The sequence below is a fragment of the Phyllopteryx taeniolatus genome, chromosome 6 (assembly GCF_024500385.1).
Source record: "Phyllopteryx taeniolatus isolate TA_2022b chromosome 6, UOR_Ptae_1.2, whole genome shotgun sequence".
Lineage (NCBI taxonomy): Eukaryota > Metazoa > Chordata > Actinopteri > Syngnathiformes > Syngnathidae > Phyllopteryx > Phyllopteryx taeniolatus.
In genome coordinates this window covers 5904124-5929426 of record NC_084507.1, presented here as the reverse complement: position 1 = coordinate 5929426, position 25303 = coordinate 5904124, and the positions used below count along the sequence as shown (strand labels likewise).

General features: G+C 40.7%; 1 long non-coding RNA gene across 1 annotated transcript; it reads right to left on the bottom strand.

The window, feature by feature from the left end:
* Nucleotides 1–382: 382 nt before the first annotated feature.
* LOC133479576 (uncharacterized) lies at nucleotides 383–2352 on the bottom strand. Its single transcript, XR_009788997.1, has 3 exons — nucleotides 2287–2352; nucleotides 1825–1951; nucleotides 383–530 (listed from the first exon to the last, which is right to left on the bottom strand). It is a non-coding gene; the product is annotated as an uncharacterized LOC133479576 (long non-coding RNA).
* Nucleotides 2353–25303: the final 22951 nt, after the last annotated feature.

Sequence of the window (25303 nt, the reverse complement as noted above, 5' to 3'; positions counted from 1 at the left end):
GTAGTTTTGCTGTTGCTGAATTCTTGAAGGTTTTAGTGGATTGTATCAGTAAGTGGCTCCTCAGCTGGAAAAACATTGGCTTATATTTGTAAAGACCTAAAGACGCATTAGCTCACCATGCCTCTACCCCCATTACACTCCCCAGGTCTTTCCCAGATGTCAGGTTTCAGGGCGGAATGAACAGTGGAGTTAGACATATAGTTAATGTGTTTAATCCATTATCTCTTTTGTAGCCTGTTGCTCCTGAGCTGCTCAACCAAAGCCCTCCAGCTTCACCACAGGCAGAAGTTTTTCCTGCGCTCATTTGACCGGCTATCTCCTGGAGCAGTTGTTGGAAACGGTGCTGAACTGCTTATTCCGACAACAGGTTTCCTCTGACCCCTAATCCAGGCTGGAGAGGACAACCCCTCTTACCCTTTTGACCCTTCCCTCAGTCAGGACCCTCCACTCCTCCTCCGTGGTGGTGGCAGTCGATGGGCCAGTGAGATAAGCCAGGGTGGAATTCCCGTCTGGGTGTTCTTGGGACTGACCTGGGTGGTAGAGGAGTGGTAATGAAAATCACTCAACACACTTCTCATTGAGAAGCCTTGTCTACATTTCATGTCCCCTTTCGTCTGTCTTTTTTGTCGTCTTTGTCTCTACAGGTTTTTCCCCTCTCCATCAATACAGGCATAATTGAGAACTCGCGTCTATGAACTTTTCACAACCTCTCACCTGGGGTAAGACACGCTTAAAAAGTCTTGTGCATGAATCGAGGAATGAGCTTTAAAGCTGAAAATGAGCTCAAAAATAGCACCAAGAATGTGATCTAATGCAAATCCGACTTCATAGACTTATGAGGAATTACGCGATGATCAGATTTACCATTTTACTTGGCAAAATTCAATTTTGTTACAAACATACTTGTGATCATCACCGCTATTTTCTTATTGCTTGAACCATTAGTTCTTGCCATTGGAATTCTGATCTTCTCAACGAAAACAACAAATGAGATGTGCAACTGCATGCTGTGTCAAGTCAGCCGTATTTAACCACACGTCTGGCATTTCCTTAGAATCCCAAGGTCCGTGTTGGAGAGGCTGGTTGCCTGGGAAAGAATGCAAAGCATCTAGAATGGCCTGGGTTAGGCAACGGTCTGGCCATTGTGCCCCAGGAGAAGGTAATTAGGAAGTGAAACCTTGACCAGTTGACCGAAGGCTTTGTTCATGTGAGAGTGAGCTGAGAGAAATGCTTTTGAAAGCCTTTTAACTTTCTTGCTAGGGCAACCTCAACCTTTTACTCCAGAAACATGTCATTTTCCAAGGAAGATTTTATAGAAAATGCAGAAAGGGCACATAAGTATAATTTATTTTAAACATTGATTTCATTTATTATTGTTAAAGAGAGAACATCTCAACCAAATAAGCTCTTTAGTATGAGTCAAATACACAGAATACAGTATTTTTATCCTAATATGTCACTTCTAATTTAAGTTGAAGTGCAGTTCCAGTAAATCAAATTTACAAAGGATTTGCTTTCATAACTCCTTAATAATATATGAGAGAATTCAGGTAATTATGCTAATATTACACAAACCCTGGTCAGAAATCTACCGTCTTTGCACTTCTGGTTCCCGGCACTGCTGAACAACCTCTCCTTACGCGCTGCAGCTGCAGTGAAAGCTGCCTGCCAGGCTGTAATCAACATGTTCTTTTCCTTTACTGTATGTTTGCTCTCCAGCATTAAATTTGTGCATGAGCCAAACAACCAGCATCTGGTGAGGTTGTTCAGCACCTGAAGCCCACGCTTGTCCCGTCCTTGCCGACCCCAGCTCTTAGCTCTCACCTCCTAATGTGGCAGGAAAACAGCGGACACAGCTTTGGCAACCCATTGTTAAGTTCATCATCACCATCACCACAGAAGTGCTACTGCACGCTTCTTGGACAGCTGCTCGATGATGGATTTGTCTGGACTGTACATCAGAATGTAGTTTCAAGTGTTAATCCATGCAATACTTTGACTTTAAAATATAGCCATTCTCATACTAACTGGCTAAACGATAAACAGCGATCAAAACCCTTTGCAATTTCCTGCTTGGCTCTGTGTTAAAACAAAACACAAAAAAGACGGCTAACAGCCTTGCTTTTTGAAAAGCTACAAAAAGTTTCAACATGTGAGATTGCAGGCATATGGAATAAGGTAGCAATTTAATTTAAAAAGTAAAACTACTCTGACAAATCTACGAAAAACACAGAATGTAAACACAAAGCACAATGAAACATTTTTCAAAAGAACAATTTCTCATACCTAAAAGCCCTTGACCACCACAAATATATTCCTCCATGCTCTTGTTCGTGCACTTTCAGGGAGTCTAAAAAAACAGCAAGAAAACAAGATGAATAAATATGGCCTTTGCCATTCTTTGTTTTCGGACTAATTATGTGGATGGAAGACAGTGACACAGCGCTTACAACTAAATCCCAAGGACATATTAGCTTTCTCTCCATGTTCAGTGCATTTGTCAACATCAGTAACTGCAATGCTTGGGCTGGATTTAAACAGTATGGTTTAAGTAACACAACTGATTGATTTTTTCTTTTTTTGCTTAGGAATGACTCTGGTTTGGTTGGTTTCCTCTTGTTTATAATCAGTCACCAACATGAGTTTCACCTGAGTCTATAATCTACCTATTTTACCAATGCAGCTGAGGTTAGTTTACCTTTGATTTCTTGTTTCACACATTATTCTGGCTACATTCACGGTTCTCTGAAAACATTTACATGGGATTGATTTACATAAACTTGAAATTTCATACAGTATGTACAGTAAAACAAAATGAAAATAAGACAATCATGGTAAAATGACAACAAATTTGAAACACTTCCAAGCAACTCTGTAAATCAGCCAATGCAACAGGCTAACACATTCACAGTTGGATACTGATATACAGTCATACTGATCCATGTATATACAGTACGTGTAATAAAAACGTTGACATTAAACAAAAAATTAAATGCACATCAGCTACCTTATTGCTAACATAAAGTAATGCAAAAATTCATAGACATGCTAATGGAAATGAACACTGATTTTACGGTAAATGTAAACCCAAACAGAGCAGCCCAGAGTGTTATATACTTATCTTCCTGTATGATAACAATTAATGAGGACCCAGGAAACAATTGAATCCCTGCATATTAAGTATCAGTCTTCAGAATGGAACAAAAGCATCTCCCAAATGATTACATTAGTGGTAGAGGGGGTTGGGCTACAGCTATTTTGAAGGGACGAACTTAAGCTGTACACGATGTGTGTCGCGTTAAGTGCTGCATTCAAATATAGAATGCATATTATGTTAAAACATCCATCCATCCATTTTCTGTACTGCTTCTCCTCACTAGGGTCGCGGGCGTGCTGGAGGCACGAGGCGGGGTACACCCTGAACTGGTCGCCAGACAATCGCAGGGCACACATAAACAAACAACCATTCATACTCACATTCACACCTACGGGCAATTTAGAGTCGTCAATTAACCTACCATGCATGTTTTTGGGAGATCCCGGTGAAAACCCACGCAGGTACGGGGGGAACATGCAAACTCTACACAGGCGGGGCCGGGGATTGAACCCCGGTCCTCAAGACTGTGAGGTAGACGCTCTAACCAGTCGTCCACCATACTGCCTATGTTTAGACATGTAAATGTAAATAACAGAAAATAGAAAATACAATTAGAAAATACAATATTTTACTGGACATGAATTTACAGTAGGGCGGCACGGTGGCCGACTGGTTAGAGCGTCAGCCTCACAGTTCTGAGGAGCCGGGTTCAATCCTCGGCCCCGCCTGTGTGGAGTTTGCATGTTCTCCCCGTGCCTGCGTGGGTTTTCTCCGGGCACTCCGGTTTCCTCCCACATCCCAAAAACATGCATTAATTGGAGACTCTAAATTGCCCGTAGGCATGACTGTGAGTGTGAATGGTTGTTTGTTTGTATGTGCCCTGCGATTGGCTGGCAACCAGTTCAGGGTGTACCTCGCCTCCTGCCTGATGATAGCTGGGATAGGCTCCAACACGCCCGCGACCCTAGTGAGGAGAAGCGGCTCAGAAAATGGATGGATGGATGGATGAATTACAGTATTATGATGGATTAATTTACAATATTTTACATGATCGCAGCTGCCAGTAAAATACAGTAATTATTAGGTAAAGAGTAGAGGTGGCTTCATTATGTTTTGGGGCTGCTTTGCTTTGTCTTGATGACCAAAAGTTCCTGTTTCTGTCCAATTATTCGAGCGCCTCTTATTTTTTTGTTTAATATTAGTGTTTTGTATGACAAACTATTATTTACAAACATACTTCCGTGTTATTGCTGCCAAATGTGATCACTGTTTTTTTTGTACTTGCATTTACATACAATAGCTGCATTTTAGGCCTGTGTGGGTTGTTAAGTAATTCTAAACACAGTGATGTTGGATATTTATCACAAGATGTGATTTAGGCACAAAATCGACCCTTGGGCCAAGAATGCCAACCCAGCCCGCGTTAAAGACAGTAATACATTATTGCTTGACAAAAGGTTACCATTTTCCATTGAATAGTCAATGCACTCCAAACAATGATAATACCACCCCTGAAAGGAATGACGTACCTTGGCCGTTGTGCCGCAACTCATCTCAATGTTTTGGAAAGAACTACATCACCTACTTGAGTTGGTTAGTCTTAACATCACTCAGTTCTTAGGATCTTGTTCGGGAAAATCTGTGGCTCGACGAGAGGTTTAGACCGCTGTCGTACTTTGCTTTCGTCTCTAAGCACAGGTGTCACAAACAGGCTTTTCCAAGTAAATTAAGTCCAATGATTCCTCTTGACTTTCTCCTGGTGACCGCAACACTGGAATAGGAATCGCTCACTCCTAAGTGCAGTGATTAAAGTTTTTATGTTGCTGACAGAAGAATTGAAAAACACCAAGGGACGTTTAGATGATGCCAGTATTATGTCACTCTTACTGAAGAGACAGAGGGATGACATTTTTACAGGCTTGGTACTTATGAACACATTTGTGTACATTTGAGGGGTAAAATGTGCCAAACTCTAGGAACCCTCACACAAGTGGACTGTAAACACACTTCTCAAGCGGCATAACACACACAGTCAGCTCTACTCATTGCAGCCTGTGTGTGTTTGTACATGCATGTGGTGAGTGCCATAGCTGGCTAGTGGGCAAGTGTTTGATGAAGTCATCAGTTTAAGTAAACTCCAGATGGCCGGGCATAAAGTAAAACAATTGCCATCTGCAGAAATCTCACTTCTGCTTAGTTTCTCCCCTCTCCATCTCCCTGTACCCCCCCTTCCCCCTCACTTGGCACGGCCAAGAGCCGGAGCACTCGGAACATTAATGTCATTAGTTAAATGTTTCAGAAGAAGCAGCCAAGCACAAATGCATTACACCAGCACTACATGGCCATCAAAGGGCTACAATCAGTACTGGATCACAAGGTAAAGCAAATCCTTGAAAATGAACACAGATAAGGACAGTGCAATGTGTTTTCAGCATTCCAAGTTAGTATGTAGTTTAAATATTTAACTGCCAAATAACTTAATATATTAGGTTTTGTGTATGTGTGCATTTGCAAAACCTCTAAATCTATTTAGGTCCTGATCAGAGATCGGGGGACTCGAGTCAAATGACTTGACTCAAGTCAACTCGAGTTGCCAGTTTTATAACTTGCCACTTGCTTGCCAAACACTTAAGAAAGACTTGACTTTAGACTTGGTAGCCAAGAAGCTTGACTTGATTTTGACTTGAAATACATGACTTGACAAGTCATCTCGTTTAGAGTTGGAAATCTGCATTTTAATTTCAACAGTTTGCCGTTATATTTTTTAAAAGAAAGAAAGGTTTTTGGAGGGGTCATTCATGCCAACCTGGCCACACAGTCTCTCTTGTTGCGCACTTACCACTGTGAAGTAGCCACCTTCATGAACAATAATGGAAGGAGCTCCAAAAATAATACAATTTGGATTCGCAAAATGAGGATGGCAACCTGCATGGTTTGCAACTTGCGACACAACAACAACGGCGTGATTGTGAACGGTTTACTACAACGAAGTAACGTAACTAGGAGTGGGAGGGTTTATGATAATCGTCCGAACCTTTCGTGTCGGTTCATAGGCATGCAAAACTCTTTTTTTCTCTCGCTCGCGAAGCCGTGTGCACTCTAGAGTAGAAAGTAGCCCCTAAAGTATAATGCCAACCTTTGAATGCAGAAGACGTGAAGCAGGGTTGCTAGCGGTCAGTTGTTGAGATTAAAAAAAATAAATAAATGGTGTGGAGACATTTGCAGGCATGACGAAAGCGTTGGCGCAAGAAGAAGCCAGGTGCGTTATACGTCTGCTGTATCGGATCACTTTGCTTTATGATCACAGCAATAAAAAAGTCGTTGACAAAAGTGTATTTCATCATTAGTAAGCACAGTACACATTGTGAATAGTTACGTGTGAATATAATTTTCATACTACTGAATGTGACAAAAGTTGTAAAAAGGAGTTACAAGGCTGTCACCACAAAGTACACAGCATAGTTTGTTCAGAGATAAAGTTGACTTAAATTGACTTTGAAATGCAACTTTAAAACAATTCAGTGGAATAAATTCAATCATTCATAATCTCAGTTGATGTTCATTTCACCTTTATAAGGTGTGAATACATTTTTTTAGCGTTACGGTTTGTCAAAAAACATTTTATTACCAATCCAATATATGTTGCGACTGGAGCAAGATTGTATGACTTGACTTGCAACTTGCCTGGCCTGGAAGTCCCACCTCCAGCATGCCCCAGAAGACAGAAGTGGCAGCAGGAGGGGGCGAGAGTGACGCATGCCCCCCTCCCCCCAGGTATTGGTTCCAGGTGGCTGATACGAGACACAAAGAAGGCGGGTAGGCGAGCTCTGGTCCCGTGAAAGCAGCAGTGTGTGTGTGGGTGTGGGGGGGTGTTGCACCAAGATTTTGTACACAGGGAGCTCACACAATTTCCTACTGACTTATCAAATAAGTTGGACTGCAAAAATGTTTTAGTGTTCAAAATCTGGTCCTGGATCCTCCACATTATGATCAAATCCAAATGTTACAGGATCCGAAGGCAAAGCTGCTCACGCCTTTAAAAAAGTATTTGTGCCCCACACTTGTAACATGCATTTTTCTACATTGCCCCAAATGGGTATTAAACAGATGTATTAGAACAAATATGAACCATATGCAAGCAAATCTGAAATATTAAACTCATTAAATGCTCATTAAACACAGGTCTTCAAGTGGAAGGTTCTGCCTTTTAGAAATTCTAAATGAAGACATACAAGTGTAGATCTTGGAGTCATGTGGCCACAGAGGAAGTAGAGTTTGACTTGATTTGTTGACTTGACAACTTGACCACAAACAATCAAGCCAGTACTTCAGGGAAAGATAGTCTTAGGATAACACATCATGAGCTGAATGTACAGGTGCTTTGAGCTGTTGTTCCAAATAAATGATTTATAGCCCCTTAGGAGAATGCAGCTTCAATCTTCTTGTACTTGTTGGATAGACAATAAGAAATTCTTATTCTTTAAGCAGGTTTTGTTTCGCTACTGCCACCGATGCAGAACATTCACTTTCATAAGGAGGGTTAAATACATTGGACCTTACACATCACTTAAGATGTGAGTCCCAGAAGAAAAACAGAACCAATCTCCTTGGCCATTCGGAGTTGTAATTAAGCCCACAGCTGGCAGTTCCCATTACGGCATCAGAGTGAGCAGGCAGACCTCGCCCGTAGTACTACAAGCCCTCCGACTCACCTCTTTGCCCGACGCCTTTTTCCCTCCTCAACACCTGTACATTGTAAAGGAGTAGCGTGTCAGCCAAAACAAGCCCGCAGTGAACATTCTGATGACTTTGAGAGTGTTTATTGCGAAACACTTTGGCGTTAACACATCATCTCCTCCCGCCTTTGTCTATATATTCACATTCCGCCTCACCAACTGTTTTTGCCAAGGCCAGGTAGAGGAAAATAGGTCCACGCGTGGTTTACGGTTCAGTAAAATTTGCACCAGCCTTTTATATCTGACAGGAAACAACACGGAAATGTGGCATAATACAGAACAGACGTGGCTGGTACAATTTCTATGAGGGTGACAAAGTGGGGAAAAAAAGCGAGGGATCATCACATCTCTCATCCACTCATTTGTCTCTTCTCGAGCTAACATCGAGCAAAAGTATTACGTTCAAGTAATGAGTTCAGTCTTGTGCTGCCATTCTAATTTTATCAGCCAAGGGATGCCGGTTCCTGTAGGCTGATACTCTCCTAGCCAAGATCAGCTGTCTGCCCGCTGTAAAGTGTGACCAGGTTACCGCACAGACAACACACACACACACACACAAGCACACAGCAAGAATGATCAACGAAATAACTCACCTCGAGATGCATTCCTTTCGACTTTATTGAGGCATTTACAAAGCTTGAAACAAGATCAAGTAAAAACGTAACATTGCCGGCCAAATCCATTTCAAACGAGCCAGCACTCAGAGACCTCAGCCAAGGCGGCCCAGTTCCCCCATAATCCACATAATGCCTTTGAGAGAGTTAACATCAAATTAAAAACTTTTTTTTTTTAACCATGTTTTATTGAAGCCCTCAGGTGCCTTGGCCTACCTAAAAAACACCCCACTAGGATGTTATCCTGCAAACAAACACATGCACTCACTCATGACCTCAGTGGAGGAAGTAAGTATGGGAAGTATGAGGTAACGTTTGGTAGAAAAACAGCATAAACACGTTTGTTGGTGGCGTTTAAAGAACTGCAAGTTTCAACTTTTCCTGCTGTAGCCACTGCAGGTGCTGTAAATACAACATCGGCTGCAAGCCAAACTTGCACCCAGGCCACAGTTGTTATTCCTCCAAGTGGCGCTGTCAAACATAAAAATGGCCGCGCATTTTGTTGCTCAGGCTCTCTTTGCTCAAGTATGTTTGTTTCGCTGTCAAAACATGGAAAAAAAGATAAATGTGGCTAATTAAAAGAACATTTTTTTGGGGTAGTTTCTGTAATAGATACCTCATTGTGAGGTCCGGTGGGGTAATGCTCTCTTTAGCCCATCATAGTTGTTGCTTGTATTGAATGTGACTTGCAATAGTAGCAGTTTTCACAAAGTCTTTAGCACATACACAGTGTAAGGGAGAGCACATTCTCACAATCAACATTAAGTAATGTACTCTGGTGTGACACATCAGACATGCAGAAAGGCAAAACTTCACACTCCAAATTAAGAAGCTGATGGAAAGACTGAGACCCCGTGAGTCATCGCCATGGAACAAATTGGAGCGAGACACCGTGTGCGAGTGTGAGCACACCTGCTGCACCTTCATGCTGGCCGATGAATGTCCTCTGCATGTGTGTGAGAGTGATTCCTGCTCTGCCGTGTCAAAATGCAACATGTTCCAGCTGACTGCAATTAAACGGTAAACTGGAAATACTTACCGTTGATTTAGTTGTACATAAATTGTTCAAAATGTGTTGCACTGAGGAGCCACTTACCTCACCTCTCACCACCCAGAGGTGACACATTAATGCATTTATCTAACAGGGTTCACCAATTAAAGTGCTTCTTTACACCTGCTGCTTCCTGGCAACACTAACAGATACCGTAGATAAATTACAATAGTACGCCGTACACTGCAGACCTTCCCCAAGGTTGAACTTGGAAGAAAAGCCCAAAAATATATTGTATTTATGATTGCTTGTCTGACCTCATTGATGCAAGCAACAGTTTTCACAATGAGCAGCATGCACTCTGACAAAACAAAGCAGTAGATAGAAGCAGTAGATGACTTGTAATGGTTATGACTGTAGCATGGACTGGATCCACTATGACTCAGAGAAAAGGAGAGAAAAATCTATTTCTCTGCCTTTTCATCCAGATTTATCTACATGTAAAAAGTTCTTCCTCGAAATAATATATCACCCCTCAAGAAGGTTTCAGTGAAATTGATTTTGATATATTTTTGCATGATCATGCCAACAAACAATTATCAATACAATAATTCCTCCTTTATCGAAGGGAGTAGGTTAAAGACCAGGTGAAATCTGCGAAGTAGCAACCACATATTTTTTTATTTATGCATATTTTAAAGATGTATGACACTCCCTAGTCTCTTATTAATATTCCTCACACTCCCATTAATCTCTACCATACGCTTATAAACACTTTCTATATGCTTAAACATAAAGCAATGCACAGAGGTGCTGTACACTATGTACATTTTATTCCTTATAATGTGTTTTAATGAATGTTTCTTTTGTTTGTTTGTTTGTTTGTTTTTGTTGTTTTTTTTTTTTTACAGTTTAAATGTTTTCTGCTCTGAAGCATTTATTTTACCACCCAAGAAAATTACAGCAAAAACTCACAATGCCAGGATATGACAAATTATGCATGATGAATATGAAAGAAAAAAAATCTGCACTGCACTTAATCTGCAATAGGTGAGCTGCAATATAACAAGGGAACACAATTTCTTCTTGCCCTCTTTCTTTTATGCTTGGTGGAGAAAAGAACTGCAAAACAAATTCACAATCACTGGAGGAAGAGAGCAGCGAGCTGAAAGAAACCTCATTTTAAAAAGTTATTTCCATCCATCCATTTTCAACACTGCTTTTCCTGGTTAGGGTCGCGGGGCGCTGGAGCCTATCCCAGCTGACTTCGGGCGAAAGGCGGACTACACCCTGAACTGGTCGCCAGTCAGTCGCAGGGCATAAAAAGTTATTTTTTTCTTTCTTTATATTTGATCCAGTAAAACAACATAAATCCTCTGGATAGGAGATAGACCAAAGAGTCTCAGTGAGAGATTTATATCCGTTGTTTCAAATCCAATATATCCCCTCCTCTCCGGCCATCCTCAAAATGGCTTGGCTGTGAAGACACAGTTGAGGCTCTGCTGAGGGAGAGCACGCGCACACACACACACACACGCACGCACACGCACGCACACACACACACGCACATGCGCATACACACACACACTGCCTGAGTGACCAGAGCAACAAGAGGAATGTAGCAAGTTGCACCACATCGCAGCTGGACTGACAGTGAGAGCTGGCGGTGTCCTCCTCTCCACCAGGGAGGATGAAAGGACATCAACTCATTTAAGGAGCAGAAGGAACGCCCGGAATTAAGAGTAGGGGAAGCACTCCAACAGGGGCTTGCCTGAGAGACGACCTGGGTTCAGTGCAAAAGCAAAGATGGGAGAAACAAAGGAGAGAGAGAACTTCAAAAACATGCCTGACGCAGCACCTGTGATCAATTACGATCTGCAAAATTAGAGAGTTACGAACACAAACTGACCTGTAATAATTCATAAAAAGGAGCAGCAAGAAGGAAGCTTGGAAGGTTCACTCAGTTCACTCAATATGTGTGTTTGTGTGTCTGTTTGTGTCAATTGTGGGTCTATGAGCATACTTAATATTTAAAGTGTGCCTTCCTACCTGAGGCTGTGGCCTTCGTCTAGCACGAGCTATAATTAATCTCAAAGCAGTATGTCATGTTTGCTGCCAAATATGTTACTCTTCTCTTTATTTGACTACAATTTGCCAAATTAATTAATAAATATCTATTAAAACCCAATGGAAGTGTAAGGGCAATGACATCTTTTAAAACATAAATATATTTCCAGTGCACTCGGAGAATAAATGAGTCTTAATAATAGAAATTGCTGACTAGAATTTTGCTCAATGGAACACAGACATCTGCCAAGGCCAAACTGATTAAGGGGAACAAAACTCCCATTTTTTTTAATTTTTTATTTTTTGCAAGAACACGTTGCATGTGTCAACACTAGTCAAAACAGGGTACTCTAATATTGTGTCTGTGGAATAAGAATTAAACAGAATAATTCATTAAGCTAAAGGGTCCGCCATGTTGAGCAAAATTGCCCTCTGCTGCAGACAGGAAGTGACGGTCAAAACTACAGTCGTGTGTTGCCTGCTAATGAAACACATATGAGTAAGCCTAGTTTGTTAAAATAATGATCAGTAGGAACTGCAACTTTGTCAGACTTTCAGCATCAAAGGTAAGTAATGGGGATCCATTTTCGCCTATTAAACTGCCTTTAAAAAGACGCCCGCCGGCTGTCGTGAACCTTTCAGCCCTGGTGACAGTCAGTGCCCGGCAAAAAGCTAGCTTCTAGCCACTAGTCACTAACGCTGGTGAGCCGGTGCCGTACTATATAATTTTACTGAATTACAGCATAATTAATTACCGATTTTTTTAGTGGATCCAATTAGCAATTGAACGTGATTTTGGGATGGTGTTGTGTTGATGTTGGTGCGCAACAGCCGTTGCGAGTCAGTTGCAATTCTGCCATATATATATATATATATATATATATATATATATAAACGATTGGCCGGCGACCAGTTCAGGGTGTACCCCTCCTCTCGCCGAAGATAGCTGGAATAGGCTCCAGCGCACGCCCGCTACCCGAGTGAGGATAAGCGGTACAGAAAATGGATAAATGGATGATGGACACAATCCAAATAATACATACATACTAAGAAATACTAAGAAAGTAGATCAAAAAAGATCAGAAATTAAGTTGTGTGAAATAATGTGAATAGACACAGGGGAAAAGTATTGAACACACCAAGTGGTATTTATTTAATACTTTGTACAAAAGCCTATTTTTGCAATGACAGCTTCAAGACGCCTACTGTATGGAGAAACAAGTCACATGCATTGCTTTGGTGTGATTTTGGCCCATTCCTCCACACAAGCAGTCTTCAAATCTTGAAGGTTCTTTTATGGACCTTGAGTTTCAGTTCTTTCCATAGATTTTTCGATTGGATTCAAGTCAGGTGATTGGCTGGACGATTCTACCATCTTAATTTTTTTTCTTTGAAACCAATTAACAGTTTCTTTGGCAGTATGTTTTGGATCATTATCCTGGTGAAATGCTGACCCTCGTTTCATTTTCATCATCCTCATAGATGGCAGCAGATTTTTGTCAAGGATTTCACTGTACATTTGCCCATTCATCCTTCCTTCAAAAAAATGAAGTTTATCAGTGCCATTTGCTGTAAAGAAGCCCCACACCATCATGTTCCCACCTCTGAACTTCACTGTTGGTATGGTGTTTTTAGGTGCCATTTCTCCTCCAAATGTGGTGTGGATTATGGCATCCAAAGAGTTACATTTTGCTCTCATCAGACCAGACTATATTCTCCCAGTATTTAACTGGCTTGTCCAAATATTGTTCAGCAAACTATAAACAAGCTTTGACATTTTTCTGACTTTTTTTTTTCAGCAATCAGGTCTTGTGTGGTGAATGTGCATTACTCACTGTACACAGCCAAAATTCTTCAAATTTCTTATTTGCACACTTTTCATCAATTTAGAAACAAATCTCTGAATTCATTTTACAGGGTCTTTAAATGTGCACACCCCTATAATCGTTATTACAATCATTCGTAAAAACAAAGTAGTTACCAGGTCTCTATACCACAGGGCTGGGAATCAGTGTAATGTCAGTGTGAACTGTGACACACCAATGATATCAACTAGTGATGATTTTCAGTGCTGTTGTTAAACTTGTAGAAATAATCAGACGAATAATCAGACAAATCAGTGGACCCTTCTGACCCTGGGAGTGCAGTGCTGTGCAAACTCTTGAAACTCTTTTCAAAACAAATGCTCGGGCCAGAAAATAGCCAAGAGAATACACTGTCTCTGAAAGAAAATAAATTTAACGTCATGTTTGGGTTCGATTGCTGAGAAATCTTAGTCCTAAACAGAAATACAGTGACATTATACGTTAGGATCTTATGATGGAAGATGTAAATTTGTAAATGTGACTGATAACCCCCCATGTATTACTTATCTTGTCATTTATAGTTCCCTTTTGGGAACACTGTTTATATATGCTATATAGATCAGTGTTTCACAACCTTTTCTGAGATAAAGCACAATGTTGCAAATATATACATACATATACTCGTCTTAATTCACTCACAAAGTTACGTACAGTGAAACCTGGTTGCTCAGTTGAACACAAAGGTATTCTGTTGTATGAATGGCAGAGGTGGGTAGAGGAGCCAAATATTAGTACTGTTACTTTTGAATAGTACGACTCAAGTCAAAGTAACATGTATTCCTCCAAATAATTACTTGAGTAAGAGTAATAAAGTACTTTGTGAAAAAACTACTCAAGTACTTAGTAACTAGTGAGTAACTTCTGATTAATTTTTTTAAATATCGTCAAATAAAATAAAAATAACTAGATAAAATATGAATGTGCAAATTCCGATATTGCTTAACAATATCACTTAATCTAAAACATGCATCCATTTTCTGTACCGTTTATTCTCACTAGCGTCGCGGGCGTGCTGGAGCCTGTCCCAGCTGTCTTTGGGCGAACTGGCCGCCAGCCAATCGCAGGGCACATATATACCCGTGAATTTAGTGAGGATAAGCGGTACAGAAAATGGATGGATGGATGGATGGATTATACATTCCAAAAATTATCATTTCAAACCGGTAACATTTAGTTGCTGGCCAGCACCACTCTCAAGGCAGGAGTGAGATTTGTCTACGAATTTAAGCACAGTGCAAGCTGGTGTACATTAAATAAGCACCACACCAAGTCAGTATGAGCATAAATAACCAATGTTAGCAAACTTACTCTCAAAACAGAGGTACGATGAGACAGAAAGATGACATGCCAACACGAAAGGCAGAAGTGCAGTGTAGATAGATCCCCAGCTCTATCAGTCACATATGACGTCGGCCAGCTCGGGGAGCTGGAATGTTGCGCCCCATCCTGGTCCTATCGCGTTGAAAAGGAGTTAATGCGCATGCCAAACCTTTACAGAGAGTCAAGTGGTTGTGATGATTGACCGTAAATGCGTGACCAAATCAGACAACAGAGATGAACAAAGCAACATTATTTATCAATAGCAATGTCCTGTATCCTGTACTATACTGCTCTATATAGATATACATTCATTCATTCATCTTCCGTACTGCTTATCCTCACATATAAACAAACAACCATTCGCACTCACATTCACACCTACGGGCAATTTAGAGTCTTCAATTAACCTACCACGCATGTTTTTGGGATGTGGGAGGAAACCAGAGTGCCCGGAGAAAACCCACGCAGGCACGGGGAGAACATGCAAACTCCACACAGGCGAGGCCGGGATTTGAACCCGGTCCTCAGAACTGTGAGGTGGACGTGCTAACCAGTCGACCACCGCGCTGCCCATAGATTATTTTTTATTTATTTTTTTTGTCTTCAAGAAAAGTAATGTGGCAACCACTCAGTATTGAGGTGGTCCCCTAGCAGCCGCTATTGACCAGCAGGCACTGCTTATGCCTAAATGGAAAACATTGTTTTAGTTGTTGAATAGTGAGAGCACAGTGGAGTAGTGGTTAGAAAATTTTCACCAGGTACTCCTGCCTCCCACGTTCCAAAAACATGCATGCTATGTTAATTGAAGTCTTCTCAAAAGCCCATAGATGAGAATTTGAGTACTCAGGGTTGTTTGTCAGTGTGTGCCCTACGATTGATTGGCAACCAGTGCAGGGTGCATCCCGCCTCTCGACCAAAGTCAGCTGGACTCCAGCTCACCTATGACCCTAATGAGGGCGAGTGGTATGGGAAATGGATGAATGGAAGGTTGAATGTTACACTTGAAGAATTTCTGACTTGTCAAAGAAGCCCAGTTAAGATCAGGGTAGGGAAATATATGTTTTCATAAATGAATCCCTGTTAAAAATAGTCAAACATTTACAGTTCACTGAAATCAAGAGTCCAAATTGAAGTATTTCACCATGCTGATCTCTTTATGACAGGTGGTCTCATCGATTTAAGTTTCCTCGAGAAAGAGATGGCGCTGTTAATTGTTCCCAAAAAATTCATACTTATCTCATTGAAGCTTTTAAAAATCACATTTACTGCAATTTGGGAGACATCACTTCATCAGCAAATCACCCACTGTCCCCCTATCTCTAGGTATCCCCCAATGTTTTGTTCTAAAATGTGATAATATATGACTAAATATATTTGGGAAACAACATTAAATGCATATTGCAAGATAATGTAATAATGAAAATCACAAAACGTCACAATGAAGTTCATGTCATTTTGGCTGAGGGCTTTCAAAATCTTCAGGTTCGGGACTGTGAATATAATTATATTCACTATAACTGTAACTAGTTATTTGCTGCATTACAGTTGTTTATATAACAGGCTTATGCCATCCTTCAGATCCGCCTAAATTCAGCCCTAGATAGTTGAATGAAAGAGGGTCAGCTGGTACAAACAATTTGCCTGCAGGGCTGCCAGGGTGAGGTCCCACCGCAGTGGACACAATTAGCAGGAGGCCAAATCTACCTCCCAAAATCCAGCAGTACTAGCATGATTCTCATTAAGGTAACAGCTTGCCATCATCACACAGACAGGAAGTCACTCTGATTACCTCCTACTTGCAAAAGCCATTTAGACAATGTTGTGAGGGTTTTTTTTTTTCATTGTCTTTTTGCAACTCTTTCTCCCTGAAATTTGTTTATTATCATACACTTGATTTTAGAAGATACAGATTTGCAGATGGGAAAGAAACGAGGTGGTACCGCGGAGGACTGTTTAGCACATCTGCCTCACAGTTCTGAGGACTGGGTTTCAAATCCCCCAAATCCCGCCTGTGTGGAGTTTGCATATTCTCCCCGTGTCTGCGTGGGTTTTCTCCGGGTACTCCGGTTTCCTCCCACCCCCACCCCCCAAAACAAACATGCATGCTAGGTTAATTGAAGACTCTAAATTGAATGTGAGTGCGAATGGTTGTTTGTGCCCTGCGATTGGCTGGCGACCAGTTTAGAGTGTACCCCGCCTCTCGCCCGGAGATAGCTGGGATGGGCTCCAGCACACCCGTGACCCTAGTGAGGATAAGCGAAAATGAATGGATGGATGGATAGAAATTATTCACAACCACAGATGTGCTGTATTTAAGTATTATAAAAGAGATTTACTGAGAATTCTTTTTTGCGCCAAAACACTAGTTAATGATTGACTTTCCCAAACATAAACTGGAAGTCAGTATTTATTTGTGCAAACACACTGTCAAACCTATACATTAATTGTTTTATTTATTTGGACGCACATTAAATTAAACCATACTTTATGTAGTACTGTATATTATATAACATTCAGGTCCCTTATGCTGGGGCGATATGACCCAGTGCACCATATAGCACATTTCAGCAGGGTGGAGTAATAAAAAGCTTGGAATGGGCCCAACAAGCACCCAGGTGTTTTTTTTTTTAAAAGAACCATGAACCACCATTTTATAGTTCCTATTGTACATGATTTATCCATCTGCTGAAGTCAAACACTAATTCTCTGTGTGTATGGCCAGGGAGAAAAAGAAATACACAAAAGCTGCCAAATAATATGGTGGAAAATAATTCATTTTAGGTTGGTCATGTCTTTGTTAGAATAGTTTTCCTTGGGAACAATTAAACTAACGTAGGTACTTACGTAGAGTGGTTGACAGGTAGGTTGCCAATAAAACTTTCAATACGAGACCTGTTTTACTGTGTAACAAAACAAATGACCAACTGAGCAGAGCTGAGATTAGTTCTGAGCATAGTGTATTTGTTAAAAAGACCTGGGAAACTTGGTCTTTGAGTTTTCGTTGTTTTGGGAAATATTCATACTAGAGAAATGAACTCGAAAGACAGGACACCCTCAAAAATTACAATCACCTCCAGTTTCCCGATGTGCCGAACCAACCCCCGGCTTTGTCCCTTAACCATCTCTCTCAACTCCTGCCAGTCTCTGGGGAAACTCCCAGCGTGCTCTCTGTTCCACCAGGAACTGCAGGAAATGAATCTTGGAGAGTGCTGAAGTTTAATTAAAAGGGAAAAAAATGATCGGGGTACAATGGAACAATGTGACTGAAGAGTTGGAAGGTAAATATAGTGAAGGATTATTGTTGCATAAGATTTAAATCTATTACAGTGAGTGGAGGGAATTCAAAACAGCTATGATCGTGAATGGCAATGCAGATGAACTCGTGGATTATTTCTAACGACCTTCATTTACTCTGTCTTGCAATAACCAGTGGGCATTGAGCGCACAACTCAAACTGGAATGTCCTAGCACGTGTGTTTGTGTGTGCACGTTCTTGTGTGCACAGAGATAGCTGCATAGATGCCTTACCTCCCTCTCCTGACACAATAACTCTCATGCTCTGAATGGAGGGACAAACATTCCAGACATGCCACATGTCGGGGCTGCTGGCGAATCATTAAACTGTGGAAGAGAAACTGCAGGATACCCTCTTTCCCCTATGTCCTCTCCAATTACCCTTATATCTTTAATTGATGTTGAACATGAAACAAGTTTTAACCCCAAGAAAATGAGGGGAATGGAAAACTGCACAGCATTCAGAAGTAAGTGACTACGCTTGATGTCCCAACAAGGATATTAGATAACTCCTATAAATAGAGAGGGTATTATCTCCTTTTAGCCGCTGTCTGTAAAAGATAGAAGGGGAAAACAACTCCAAGAAAAAAAGCAGAACACTGTCATTTTAAAAAAGAAAGAAAAAAAAACACCAGCTCAAAGCAGCAATAAAGAAGGTGAATTAAAAAAGGTTGATGTTTGGTATCTCAAAGCTTGCATGTCCTCAGGGCTCGGAATGCCCACCCCTCTTGAAAGGATGGCCGTCTAAGTGCCTGAGGTGTAACACCAAGGAGCCTATTGAGACACAGGTGATGTGCAGAACAAAGAGAGGATTCAGCACCTCTGCGACACAGTGGGAAAGAGATGAGTGATTATTAGCCCCACCGAGGGCCTCAGCAGACCATTTAAAGTCAGCTTCCTTTGATTGTGACAGTGTAATTGTTTCACAGATACAATCATGTTGAGCACTTACCTGGGGCAGGGGGAAACTGGACTTTCATTAAAGTGCGGGATCATCTCCAGCCTGCTCTGTAATTGGGCCTGTTCTTGTTCGGTGACGTCTTGCTCGTTCCCCTTTACTCTGAGGCAATCTTTGGGGGTGTGAGAATATGTCTGATGGTCTGCTTGTATACAACTTTGAATCCAGACTATTTTGGATACAGCATTTCAATACAAGTATTTAGATGAAATAAAACGTGTCTTTACGTTGCTGATTCCATAGATTTCGAATAATTAAGACACGTCCACTATAGCAAATTTCAACAAATAGATTGGGTTACAAAAAAATGGTTTACTGACGTAGTTTTTGATCTTCATTTTTTCCACAGCTGTCCAGTTTATATGCGCTGCAGGGTGTGTTTGCGTGCCTCCGCTAGATGGCGATGGTATTCCTTTCAGTTTTGTTTTTTTTCCCCAACAAGGAATTCGGTATATGCACAACCTACTCCGCATTGAACAAAGAGGTGATAGCACTTCCTCCTGGCAAGGGTAAATGGCGAAATGTGGCTGGGACAAAGCACCTGAGGGAACTTTAAACATCTACAATGTCTTTTGTTTAACACAAGATGTCACCACAGAGCCACCAAAGATGACAATATCCGATGTTTAGGCTTTGTTCGTGTTTATGTCTATTATCATATTTGTATAAATAAAAGATTTGTATGCAAATAAGGTTTGTCTGAATACACCATAAAGAAAACAAAATTTTTTGCAAGTTCAGTTAGCACAGCATACAGTGAAGTCCGTCAACCTCTTTGCCGGGTTTGGTCACGTGACGTTCCGCATAGAGCGGATTGTGAATTACTACTTGCTAGTTGCAGTTATCAAGCCCAGTTGTTAAATTAATAACTTTACAGGGTCTGTACATCGAAGTTTGGAAACATTTACATTTTAATGCACACAGGATGTCTGCTTGACTCTTGAGGTGGTGGTGGCACTCAAAGGTAAAGAATTCTCTTTTGTTTCTGGAGTGTGAGTTGAGCTAACATTTACAAATACATTTTCTGCCTATTATTATTTTATATTATTATTATTATTTATTATTTATCGAAGAGTCTGGGCTGTTAACGCATCTTTTCCACAAACAAAGGCCAAATTAAGGTGCTCACATGATTTTAAAAGTCTGCTTTCAATTTATTTAATGCAATCATTCAGGTTTCTCAAGTGCACATAAACGTCCTGAATCACAAGATGTGAGAGTGAATCAAGCCAAGCAAGCGAAGCAAAATAAACCAGAGTGGGAAGTCTACTCACTTAATCCTGCCTCCCTCCTTTGACAAAAAAAAAAAAAAAAAAAAAAAACTAGCCCTTGTGTTTGTTTTTGATTCAGCAGGCTGAAATGACACAGTCTGTTGGGTGCTCTATTGACCATGTGGTCTGGGTCCACTGAGTGTGGCTGTGTATCTAAGGATTGAGCTGATTTGATATTACACCACAGGATGAAGAGAACTGCGTGTTTCTACAGTTTTTTTTTTTAACTGTTTTACTCTTGCAGTGTCACTGATGTTGGACGAGAACCATCTCCAGGAACTTTAAAAGTGCTGACACCAGACGTGCTGTAACCATTATATTTTATCAGTAATCAAACATACGTGCCATTCAGGCACCTTTCGCCAAAATTCGCCAAACATGGATATTTCAGCCCACTTATAACTTGAGAAAACTCCGTGCAGTAAATTGCATATGTTGTAGTTTTGACTGTGCATACACACACACACACACACACATGCATACACACACACACGCACACAAACGCACACACACACATACACACACGGCAATATTAGAATTTGCACATTCACGTTTTATTTTGTAATTCTTGTTTTATTGATGTTCATGCTGTGGTTAAAAAAAATCTGAAGTTACTATTTATTCAGTACTTTGAGTAATTATTTCACTGTGTACTTTTTACTCTTACTCAAGTAATTTTTTATGGTTGCTAATTTTCCAAACAAACTACAGTACATGCCACAGATATTTTATGACAATCAGAAAAATATTAAATTTGCTTCAACTACACACATTTAAATATACTTAATTTGAAAAGATTAGTTGTGGGGTAGTAACAGACCACTCTAATTTGCCAAGAAGAAATACTGTACATGTATCTGAGACATCAACACAAGAACCCCCCTTTTGGCTGTTGGAGTGTGAAAGGAAAATGAATACCTGTTATTATTGTTTAAATCAGTTACGCTTCCTCTCTGTGTGTAACATAATCCCGTCCCCTTTCCTTTCCGTTTTGTTTTGGCAGTTTTGTTTAAATTATATAATTCTGTTGTCAAGTGACAGCAGGGTGCAGCAAACTCTCAACTCTCTCTGGGTGGTGCAAAAGTAAATAAGTGATTACTCAGCCATGTTTAAAATTGTCAATTTTTAATACATTCTTTACCTTTGTTGACGTCATGAGAAAAATTATTCACTGGACACTTGATTTGGTACACCTGCACATGCAAATTCATCTGATGAGATCTGATACAAAGACAATCTTTAGTTTTGATAGACGCTATCAGAGAGGATAACGACACAGCATCCGTTGGCAACAATTTATGGACAGAACACAGGTTTGTTGTATTTGGAATGAATCCGGTTCATGTTTTTTCTAACTGTTCTTCATACATGTGGCTGAAAAAGTCAATCTACTGTTGTTGACAAATACACACCACTTCTGAAGTTGAACACAATTCTGCAATTTTGCACATTTTACACAAGGTCAACATGGCACACACGATGCAACAAACACATTTTTTATTATTTACATTTCATCATGTTTTGGTAACAGTTTATCATTTGTGTAAAGATCAAATATTTGGTTAATTCCAAAATAATGATCAATGCTTTTAATCATTAATAATAATATAATATCAAGGCTGCTCTTGTTGCAGTCATTCAAAAGTAAGAAAATTAATCAAAATGTAATCGAATGTAATTAGTAATATTACTTTGAAAAAATAATTGAAATATTTCCACAACTATTAAAATTTCAACAGGGTAACTTGTATTTGTATTGTAAATTGTAACCAACTACATTTCCAAATTAATCTTCCCAACACAGATTATAACATCCATAACAGCCTTACAAGGGTTAAAATAAGGTAGCCACTGTTCATTTCAAAATGTTAAGACAATAAAACACTCTTTGAATAAACAAATACAGAGGCGTAATGCAGGTGAACCACGCCACAAATGCCTCATATCTCATTTATTAATATTCTTTTTGTCACATGTACAAACCCAAATTCCAATGAAGTTGGGAGATTGTATAAAACATAAACCAAAAATAGAATGCAATGATATGCAAATCATGTGTGGTGTATTATAAAGCACAAAATATGAAAATGGAGACACCAGACTGTTGAGCAACTTAAGTTATAGCGTCATCAAGCAAGAATGGGAAAGTATCCCACCAACAAAGCTTCAACAATTTGTGTCCTTAGTTCCCAATGGCTTATTGTGTGTAGTTTAATGGAAATGAAAAAAAACGTGCCCCTGTCTCAGCTTTTTGGAACCTGTTAAAGGCATCGAATTCAAAATGAGTGAATACTTGCAAAAATAAACAATAAAGTTGATCAGTTTGAACATTAAATACAGTATCTTGTCTTTATGGTCTATTCAATTAAATGTTATTTATTTATTATGTGAATAGCTCTTGAGGTGCCACAGCATCTCATTCAGGTTGAGGTCAGGACTTTTATATATAAACTTGTATAAAGCTGAAAAAGGTTAAGGTAAAAAAAATAATAACACATTTTAATTGCATTTTGTGTTCCAAACAACACAGAACCTTTGTGCACAATATCCTGGTACACCGATTACACTGATGCACAGGTCTGAGCTTGGCTACCAAAATGGAGGAATTGGATGAAACAGCTGCTAGGACTGATGTGAGGCAAATTTCATTTTATTTTCAATTTTTTTAATCAAAATTTTTCAATAGAAAATACCCGATTTGTGCAAATCGTGTAAAAGGTTTTCATACCACCGAAGCACTTCAACCCTCCGACATGTGATCCAACCTTTCAACTGCCACACAGAAAACCATTTAAAGGCAATACTGTTCTAAGAATACTGTCCTATTATTTTTTTAAATGAGTCCCACCCATAGTAAAATATATAAAAACCTAATTGTTTGAGTGGCGTAGTTTAAGACTTCTTTTATTATTATGATTTGGATGGTCAGAATATATATATATATATATATATATATATATATATATATCCATCCATCCATCCATTTTCTACCGCTTATCCGAGGTCGGGTTGCGGGGGCAGTAGCTTTAGCAGGCACGCCCAGACTTCCCTCTCCCCAGCCACTTCATCCAGCTCTTCCGGGGGGATCCCGAGGCATTCCCAGGCCAGCCGAAGGATGTAGTATCTCCAGCGTGTCCTGGGTCGTCTCCTCCCGGTGGGACGTGCCCGAACACCTCACCAGGGAGGCGTCCGCGAGGCATCTGAATCAGATGCCCCAGCCACCTCATCTAGCTCCTTTCGATGTTGAGGAGCAGCGGCTCTACTCTGAGATCCTCCCGGATGACCGAGCTTCTCACCCTATCTCTAAGGGAGAGCCCGGACACCCTGCGGAGGAAACTAATTTTGGCCGCTTGTAGCCGGGATCGTGTTCTTTCGGTCACGACCCACAGCTCGTGACCATAGGTGAGGGTAGTAACATAGATCGACCGGTAAATCGAGAGCTTCGCCTTTCGGCTTAGCTCATTCTCTTCCACCGGCTCACAACATCCCGAGTCGAGGTCAGCAGCGGCCCACCCCCACTATACACAGTGTTGATGGTGCACTGCTTCCCCCTCCTGAGACGCCGGATGGTGGACCAGAATTTCTTCGAAGCCGTCCGGAAGTCTTCTCCATGGCCTCACCGAACTCCTCCCATGCCTGAATTTTTGCTTCAGCGACCATCAAAGCTGCATTCCGCTTGGCCAGCCGGTAGCCAGCAGCTGCCTCAGGAGTCCCATAGGCCAAAAAGGCCCGATAGTACTCCTTCTTCAGCTTGACGGCATCCCTCACCGTTGGTGTCCACCAACGGGCTCGGGGATTGGCGCCACGACAGGCACCAACCACCTTACAGCCACAGCTCCGGTCGGCCGCCTCAGCAATGGAGGCGGGGGACATGAAGTCCGAGTGGACCATGTTCCCCGCCTCTCCCAGAACATGAACAAAGTTCTGTCGGAGGTGGGAGTTGAAACTCCTTCTGACAGGGGATTCTGCCAGACGTTCCCAGCAGACCCTTACAATACGTTTGGGCCTGTCAGGTCAGACGGGCATCTTCCCCCACCATCCGAGGTATATATATATATATATATATATATATATATATATATATATATATGCATAAATGTAAGAAATTCCAAAGGTTTCACATACTTTTTCCTCCCACTGTGTTTTGGCCAGGGCAATCTGCATCTTTTTTTACAATCAAGCCATGTTGTTTGGGGTTCAGTACAAAAAATACAGTCTAGTATATGTGTAGCCTCAAAACGTTGTTTCCCGATAATAACATCAGGGGTCGCGTTTTTTCCTTTACAGCGAGTTGGTATGTGTGTGAGGGTCAATCACCAGGTGTGAGTTGTTAACTGTAATTTGTCCCCACTTCTTCAGTTTAGTCACATTTGGCCACGTCGCTCGGTGTGCGGTTGGCCTAAGTCTCTAACTTCCACCCTGGCTGTATTCTTCTTTTCTCACATTCTTCTTCTCTTAACAGGCCTCGTCAAGGCTGGTCCTTGTTTTGGAGTACGTTTCACAATCCACAAAAAGCAACATTATTGATCACTGACGGTTTAATGTCCACATGGGTTCAGTTCCCACTCAATGATGGTGGACTGTGAATGTGAGTGGGAATGATTTTGTGTCTCTATATGTTCCCTGTGATTGACAGGTGACCAGTCCAGAGTATAGTCTGCTCTTTGCCCAAAGTTAGTTGGGCTAGGTTCCAGCTCCCCGAGATCCTGAACAGGATAAGCGGGATTGAAAATGAATGATTGATGACATTTTTTTTTCTTTTTGTCAAGGCGTTGCTAAACTCATACTGTGATTTCATACACTTCTGTGTTGCAATGATGACAAAATCCACAAAATACCCAGTTGGATTTATAGTGGTTGTCTACGGGTTTATTATTATTGTGGTTTTAGTTTGCAGTGGTGTAAAACTGCACAACGTAACACTTAAAGGTATTAATGCACAGTATATTGCACCTTGTATGAAGTACATTAGAATAGCATACTGTCAATATGATGCAGTGTTGTTCTACAACAACTGTCTAGAATTGCATGGCAACATTTATACAGTAGTACTTTATAGACTTTACACCGATCTGATTGGCTTTATTGGT